Source organism: Lampetra fluviatilis, chromosome 11 (genome assembly GCF_964198595.1).
Source record: "Lampetra fluviatilis chromosome 11, kcLamFluv1.1, whole genome shotgun sequence".
Classification (NCBI taxonomy): Eukaryota; Metazoa; Chordata; class Hyperoartia; order Petromyzontiformes; family Petromyzontidae; genus Lampetra; species Lampetra fluviatilis.
The window spans coordinates 194,450-203,298 of NC_136285.1; positions in this window are offsets into that span (position 1 = coordinate 194,450).

Here is an 8,849-nt window from a genome sequence, read left to right on the forward strand (position 1 = left end):
CGGCTAAAATGCAGCAAGTTGGCATAGTAGGGGGTACAGCTGGTGCATCTACAATTCATCGCAGTCAGTCAACCCATGGCACCTGGTTCTGTCCTAATATCTGTCAGAGAGCCTTCGATACTTCACGTGGCCTCAAATTGCACCTGGCCTGGCGCAGGCAGCTTGGTGACGTCACCGTTACTTCGTGGCGAATGGCGGGTATTGGTCGATTTTGAGTTGGTCTGGTTCGGTACATATCTGATGTGCGTCTTAATCGGTAAGTGGAGAGCGGTAGTACAGCGGTTCACACACTTGTGCTGCGATTCTTGCTCACAGCCAACACCAATGGCGATTATCTAAACGGGTCCTGGGTCTCACCTACGACTCGGCCTCAAATTAGTATCTGGTGCGATATGTAAACATCGCTACTCGGGAGACAAAGATGACTGGCGGTGTTACTTGCCACCCACCCCCTCGCGTGCCATGCTGGCCTTCATAAGTGCTACTCGCTAACAGCACTTGCCCCAACCGTCTGTTAAGGCTATCTTTGTTAATCGGTACCGTGCCGGTTTCAAAAATGCAGGTTGGCCTGCCTACGATCCACCCTAGGTTTAACCAAACGAGATCACAATGTGAGCTCACAGATCCTTTCAAATGTTTGTAGAGTAGTTTCACTCGGTCTGTGCGGATTCAGTGGGATTTCGCGCATATGCGGCAAACCTATTCTGACCCAAAAGCTTCCTTTGTGCGGTTTTAATTCACTCTACATGCAGCAATGCACGTGTGTGGTGCTTGTGTGCGCTACTTGATAGGCAGCCGGCTCCTCGTTAGATGCATAGTCCTTTGGGTGAATGCGGTTCATGCTACGCAAACTTCGCTTTTTTTGGAACCCATCTCCCGCATAAAGTAAGGCAAACCTGTAGTCTCATCGGTGAGCTCCTTCGGCAGGCAAAGAATAGGGCGTGCGTTTATTCGGGCGTAGCCAAGTACTATACTCACAGTCACATCGCCCGCATGCCCAGCCACCTGCATGCCCAAACAGCTTCTGTTTGGCCGGATAGAGGGGGCTAAACAGGCACGGCCCTGTCAAAAACTGAGATGGAGCTGATGTGGTACAGGAGTGGGAGCTGAGTGGACTTTACGATGACCGGTATCAGTAGGGTCAAGATCGACCTATATGGAGGAGGCTCGTGAAGGCAGTTGTAGGCAGTCGCCCACTGTGCCGAGTTGGGCCAGTGGGAAGCACAGCTGGGACCTCTAACAGTCATCTGTCAATCCATGACAACCTGGGTCTGTCCCGTTCCCTTCTGCCAGCGAGCCTTCGACACTTCACATGACCTGAAAGTGCACCTAGCCTGGCACAAGCGCCGTGGTGACGTCGACCATCACTTCGTGGCGAACGGCGGCTGTTGTAATTAATAGCCTAAAGTTCTGTCGGTTGCGGTGCCTGTACGTGTTTGAGTGTGGGTGAGCGCTTGTGTGCTCTAGGGTACTCGGGTGGGTTAAGAGGCTGAGCCGTATAGCGCCAGCCGGTGACCGTGTCGTGTTATTAGCAGGACGAAGTTCAGACCGTGTCAACAGGGGAAGAAACTGAACTACCGAGCTCGGCTCGAATGAGAATGTCTGGGTGGTACTTTTGTAATAAACGACTGGACCACGATGTCTGGCTCAGTGTCCTTTATTATTCGGTTCGTGCTGTACACCCACACGGCTGTCTTTACTCTGTAGCTTCTCCACGGTGCTGACTCCAATGTCGGCCCGATCCCCAACAGCAGCTCCGCTGCTGTTTCTCTCACACAGCCCCCCTTGGCTGTACTCTCTGCTGCTCTTCTCCCTCCGCAGCTCTCACAGCTTCTTGCTCTCTCTCTCTCCCTCCGCAGCTCCTCCTGGCAGCCACACCGCTGCCTCTATCAAGCACCCCCTCTCTCTCTCTCTCCGCAGCTCCTCCTGGCTGTCTCCTCCCCAGCTGCACACCACTCCGCAGCTTGCTCTTATCTTCGGGGTTGGCTCCCGATCGCCGTCGGCGCCCCCCCTTCTCCACACTTGCCCGCGTGGCCTCACTCTTTTCCGCTCACACCCCGACTGCCTTCCCCTTCCGGTTTACCCGCTTAAAGCCCCGAACCTTACCCCCACGTCACATGACTCCACCCCCCGTGACGTCACCTCCGGAAGGTCGCTTACGCCCGCATTACACCACCCTCCCCCGTAGAAAAATCCCAGCCGACCTCGGCTGACCAATAGCAAATCGTAATGCGGCGAACCGAGCTTCCCCCCCTAAAGGACACTAAGCATATAATGTAACAGCAAGAACAACAACAACGCAATCAACATCAACGATCGTACAAAAGCATGCAATAAATACAACTGTAAGAAGAAAATAACAAGACAACAACACTCAACGAAACGTAAGCGATTTGGAACGTGTGCGGGTCGCCGGCCCGTCCCGGACGGTCGGCGGCCCACTCGCAGAACGGGAACGCGATGAAAGTCGAGGAACGACAGGGGGTAATCCCCCTGTCGCAGCTGGAAGTCCACCGCCGTCCCGTGTCTCTAAAGAGTTAGTCTTGGGCTTGTCCTGTGACCGTGCCCGCAGCTGGGTCGGAAGGGCTGCAGGGCTCGAAGGTCCCGCAGACCTGGCAGGCGTCCTCCGAGCAGGGCCCCTCGTCCCCCGCAATGTCACGGCCGGCCTGTCTGGAACAGGTACGACAGGCGCTCTAGCAAAATCAATGGACGCAGGCAGGGGAGAGTCAGCAGCAACAGACCCCGGCAAGGCAACATTGGGGGATGACGCATCATGTAAGGGCACAACATATGGTTTCAAGCGCGACGTATGCACAACCCAGCGACGAGACCCAATCTGGACGCGTGCTGTCTGTGGGTTGGGAACCGCAATGAGGCGTACGGGACCATGCCAGGGTTTGTGCAATTTCGGCGAGGTCCCCGGACGTACCTGTGGACAATGAAGCCAGGCTAGGTCCCCAACCTTCCAAGGGCACTCCCCCTCAGACCGTCGCGCATATCGCTCGTTCCGGGCCTGGGCTTTGGCCGTAGCCACGCGGGCATTCTCCCGCGCCTCCGTGACTCGGCGAACCGTGTCCTGAATGTATTCAGGAAGTGGTTTCCGAGGTCCCTTCACCCCAGTTCCCAATTGCACATCCACCGGCGGCACGTTTTCCCGACCATACATAAGGTAAAACGGCGAATATCCCGTAGCCGCATGAGGCGTCATCCTGTACGCCGAAAGCACCCCGGGGATGTGCAGATCCCAATCTGATTGTTGTTCACTCACGGTATGGCAAAGCATGGCAGACAATGTCCTGTTCAGCCGTTCAACCATACCATCCGTCTGCGGATGGTATGGGGATGTCCGTACTTTCTTAGTCCCAAGGCCCGCGCACACTTCCGCCAATAATTTAGAAGAGAAATTCCTGCCCTGGTCCGTGAGGAGTCTCTCAGGCGCCCCCTTATCCATAATATACCCAAACAAAAAGGCGTCGGTAATGGCCGCGGCCGACTGATCAGGCAACGGCCAGGCCATCGGCCAACGGGAGAGGTACTCAGCCCCTACCAGCAAATATTTATTACCCCTCGCCGATGGTGGAAAAGGTCCCAATATGTCCAGTGCCACCAATTCATTGACTCGAGACACCTGAATCGACTGGAGAGGCGGCACGTAAGGATGTTTCGGCGGCTTACGTTGTGCACACGCAGGGCACGCGCGCACGTGCCCTACGACATCTGTCGCCATGCCGTGCTAAAAATAATGACGTTGCAACGTCAACAAGGTCTTCTGCACCCCTAAATGTAAGAGAGTGTCACAATGGAGGGTTCTAATCAACTCGAACCGCAAGGACGTTGGTACCACCAGGCGCCAACGTTCCTGGAACCCCTCCCGCCACATAAGCAGACCATCTCGGAGAGCGGTTTGTGGCCCCACAGCCGTACTCGGACTCCCATTGTCCTTAGCAGACCGCTTCCGCAAGGACACCAATGACTCATCCATCATCTGTTCCCGGATCCAGACAGACCGCGGCAGATTCAAAACCCCGTCAGCCGGTCCCGGTTCCATCGGAGTGTCCGACTTCTCGACGGCCAACGTGAGCGGCTGAGGGGGGTTTGGAATCGGCGAACACCTATGCGTCCCCGACTCACATTTACAAGGGGCGCGCCGCGGTAATCTGGAAAGTGCGTCAGCGTTCGCATGGCGCACACCCTTCCGATGTTGAATTTGGAAGGAAAATTCCTGTAGCGTGTCCAACCAACGTGCCAACTGTCCGGATGGCTGGTCAATTTTAAGGGCATATTGCAAGGCCGCATGATCCGTACGCACAATAAAGGAACGACCGTAGAGGTATGGTCGAAATTGCCGTAGGAAAAAAACAACCGCCAATAGTTCTCTGCGAGTGACACAGTAGCGGGTTTCCGCAGGAGACAAGACTCGGCTACCATACGCCACGACACGCTCTACACCCCCTTTAGACTGTGATAACACCGCCCCAATACCTGTGTCACTCGCGTCCGTATCAAGAATGAATGGGTGATCGAAATCGGGATAATCCAATGTTGGGGCCGTGGCCAATAGATCACGCAGACTCCGAAAGGCCGCCTCCTCCGGCTGTCCCCAACCAAACTTCCGTCCTTTCCCCGTAAGGAGATGCAAAGGCCTCGCAATCGTCGCAAAACCCGGCACGAATCTTCGGTAATACGAGGCAAATCCCAAAAACCGCCGAACATCCCCCACGGTGGCCGGAGTCGGCCAATCCCGGACGCACGCCGTCTTTTCCGGATCCGTGGACACTCCCTCAGCGCTCACAATGTGCCCCAAATAGCGGACGGACCGTTGCAGTAGGTGACATTTCTTTGGTTTGAATTTCAATTTGGCAGAACGCATCCTCGTGAACACTGTCTCCAGCCGCGTCAAATGTTCATCGAAAGTGCGGCTGAAGACAATGATATCGTCCAAATATATAAGACATGTCTCCCACTGCAACCCCGTCAAAACGAGCTCCATCAATCTTTGAAATGTAGCAGGGGCCGCATTCAATCCCATCGGGAGACAGTTGAATTGAAATAACCCCTGCGGCGTACGGAAAGCGGTTTTCTCCCGTGAGGACTCGTCAAGGGGAAGCTGCCAAAATCCCGAAGAGAGGTCCAGTGTGGAAAAGAACTTAGCCCCCGACAATGCGTCGAGGGAGTCATCCATACGCGGCAGGGGGTACGCATCTGCCACCGATATCTTATTCAATTTGCGGAAATCAACACAAAATCGCAATTTGCCATCCTTCTTCTTAACCAAGACGACTGGAGCGCCCCATGGGCTGTTAGATGGCGATATAATGTCCGCAGCCAACATGTCTTCCACTGCCCCCCGTACGTGTTCTCGCTCCGCAGGACTCATCCGATGCGAATTTAATCGAATAGGGGCAGCATCGCCCGTCTCAATGTGATGGTAAAGCAAGGAAGTGCGGCCCAAATCCAAATCATCGGAGCTGAACACATCGGAATATGTCAACAACAATTTACGCAGCGCACCACGTTGCTCCATGGACAGGGAAGAATTTTCGTCACATAATTGAGCAACCCAACGATCATCCGAACTCCTTGGCTCGGAAACCCCAGCAACAACTCCCCGGCTATGTGGACAATCATGGGTCGCAAACGCCGTAGTGGCATGTGCCACAACCGTACCGGCCGGGACACGGACGTTTTCTCCCCCCGCATTAAGCACCTGTAAAAACGGTAATTGATCCGGCCGGACGATGGTCTGTGCCCCCACTAACGCCAACCCGGTTGTTATCGTGGCGGACGGTGACAACAAGACCCCTACTGCTCCTAGCCGATCAGGCAGGGGCTTCCGATACCGCAAGGGTATAAGCATCTGTGTACCAGGTGGAATGTCCACAGATGCGACGGACAGCGCCTGCACTTGTACGGCCGAAGCAGGTCGCCCCCAGGGCGACGGCAGAAACGAGATTTGACGGCCCCCCGGCAGTTCAATACAATTCTCATTGATTTTGATCAAAATGGGCATCTTAGCCAAAAAATCGGTGCCTAACAAACAAGGAACCGCCAAAGATCTCGATATCAACACAACACCCGAGGCCGACACATCCCCAATAGATATCTTAGCATCCACCTGACCCACGATGCCCATGCTACCCCCGTTCGCAGCGACGCACGACCCATAAACCGGACGCACAGCCCCCGACGGAATGCCCAACAGATGGAAAATGACATCCGATATAATAGTCGCAGACGCCCCCGAGTCGACCAAAATGCGCACGTCCACACCTTGTATGGACCCCGGTACAGTGGACGAACCCGTAGCGGCCGCGACAACTCTCCGTGCCAATTTGCGCCACTGCGTAACTGAATGACAAGGCCCCGTCGATGGCCTTTCTTTAACAACAACAATAGGATCGCGCAACACAGGTGGTGGGTGAGGTGGAAAGCCTTGCCGAGTGTCTGGTGCGTGCCGACATGCCTGTTTCGGAGGATCTTTAGCCGACTTGACCGGTGCCGAGGCCTCCTGCTGCGGCGGAGCCGGGAAGCGGGCCCAGCAGTCTCTGGCGTAGTGGCCCCTACGCCCGCAGCGGAAACATTCGGCCTCGTTGCGCCGAAGCGCAGGCCTCGGCTCCTGACGGCCCCGTTCTGGTAGCATCGCGCGCGGTCTCGGCCCGCCGCGTCCCGTCCATGGAGCGGAGGCGGCCGTCAGTTGTTGAGGGCCCCGGTCATCCGGAACATAGACGGCCTGCGCAGGGTCCCACCCCAGCGCATCCCCTTCTTTGACGGGCCCCCCCGTCCACGCCGTCACTTGTTTCCAGCGACGGAGGTTGAATTGCGCATCGAGACACTTAGCAGCCATCCGGGAAGTTAGCTTCTCATGCCCACACACAGGCATGGGGATCCCTAGATCCCGAGACAACTCCAACATTTTCCCTAATATGAGAGGCTCAAGCAGGTCCTGTGGCGTCTCAGGATAAGCTGCCATGGCCAGCTCCAGCACCGCACCCCTGAACGCCACGGGCGACTCCTCTGGTGCTCGTTGTCGTTGAGCGAATCGCCGATGCGCATCATCTGGTGGCTCATAAGCATCGGCCATTTCTTGAAAAACACCACATAAAGTTGCCTTCTTATCGGTCGCTATGGAACGGAAGAATCGGACAGATTCGTCGTCCAGAAGAGTCGGCAACACCTCCAAAGCCTCCGCATCGGTCCATCTTGCTGTGCGTACCGCCGCCAAGAAGCGGCAGGCGAACGCGCTCCAGTCCCCACCGACGGAAAATTCTTTAACTGTTGTAAGGTGGCGACTCCGACTCCTCTTCCCGCCGTCTTCCAATGGTGGTGGTTGTGATGGCAAATTCAAAATGGCGTCGGCCCGCGGCGTGGCCAAGATGGCGGTTTGGCGCCACGGAGCGCGCAAAATGGCGGCCTCTTGCCGCGTGGGCAATGGCGGCGGCAGGACAGGCAACGTGGCGGCCCGCGGAGCACCACCTGCATCATCCATCGTCCCTGGCGCGACGAGATGGCATAGATGCGCCAGGACGTCCTGAAGTGCCTCCAGTTGTACCGCCATCGCTTGCCATCGTTGATCCGCGTCTGATGATGTCGACGGACCCGCCACCGCGCCAACATCCTCCACACCCGTTCCCGTGGTCGCCTCAGCCTGGCTCTCCTCCACCACCCCAACAGGATCCGTGGTTGGAGGGAGTTCGTCGTCGTCGGACGAAGAAGCCGATGCAGGCGCCGGATTAACTTTCTTCCTCACTTGTTTCGACATGCCGTTGCACTTCCGACACCAGTGTAATAAACGACTGGACCACGATGTCTGGCTCAGTGTCCTTTATTATTCGGTTCGTGCTGTACACCCACACGGCTGTCTTTACTCTGTAGCTTCTCCACGGTGCTGACTCCAATGTCGGCCCGATCCCCAACAGCAGCTCCGCTGCTGTTTCTCTCACACAGCCCCCCTTGGCTGTACTCTCTGCTGCTCTTCTCCCTCCGCAGCTCTCACAGCTTCTTGCTCTCTCTCTCTCCCTCCGCAGCTCCTCCTGGCAGCCACACCGCTGCCTCTATCAAGCACCCCCTCTCTCTCTCTCTCCGCAGCTCCTCCTGGCTGTCTCCTCCCCAGCTGCACACCACTCCGCAGCTTGCTCTTATCTTCGGGGTTGGCTCCCGATCGCCGTCGGCGCCCCCCCTTCTCCACACTTGCCCGCGTGGCCTCACTCTTTTCCGCTCACACCCCGACTGCCTTCCCCTTCCGGTTTACCCGCTTAAAGCCCCGAACCTTACCCCCACGTCACATGACTCCACCCCCCGTGACGTCACCTCCGGAAGGTCGCTTACGCCCGCATTACACTTTGATGCCAGCGAGGTGGGGGTCACGGAACCCTCACGGGGGGCTGCATGTGTAAGTAGCAGGAAAAGAGAAATGGGGAGACAGGATACATGAGAGAAGCGGGGACACAAAGACACGGAGAGACCACATGGAGGCATGGAGCAAAGACACAGACACGGGAGAAAAATGTGGAGATAGACGCATGGAGTCACGGATGCGTGGACACATAAATGGGGAAGAGACACGGAGATACGGCCATGGAGACACGCGGAGAAACACACATCCATAAGAGTAGCGAATTGGCACGTTTTGTTTACGTGACAAACCTGACCAATTGGCTGTGTCGGGTGGTGGAAGATTTAACGACATTTAAATTCACGCGATCTAACCCAAAAAAACCCTCTTATGGATATTGGTCGCGAAAGCCTACGTGTTAAAATACACTCATTTAACTGCACATTTCAGCCACTTTCTCGACTCACCCACCCCACTCGCGCACTCACCCTCCCGCTCACCGACCCTCTAACACCCA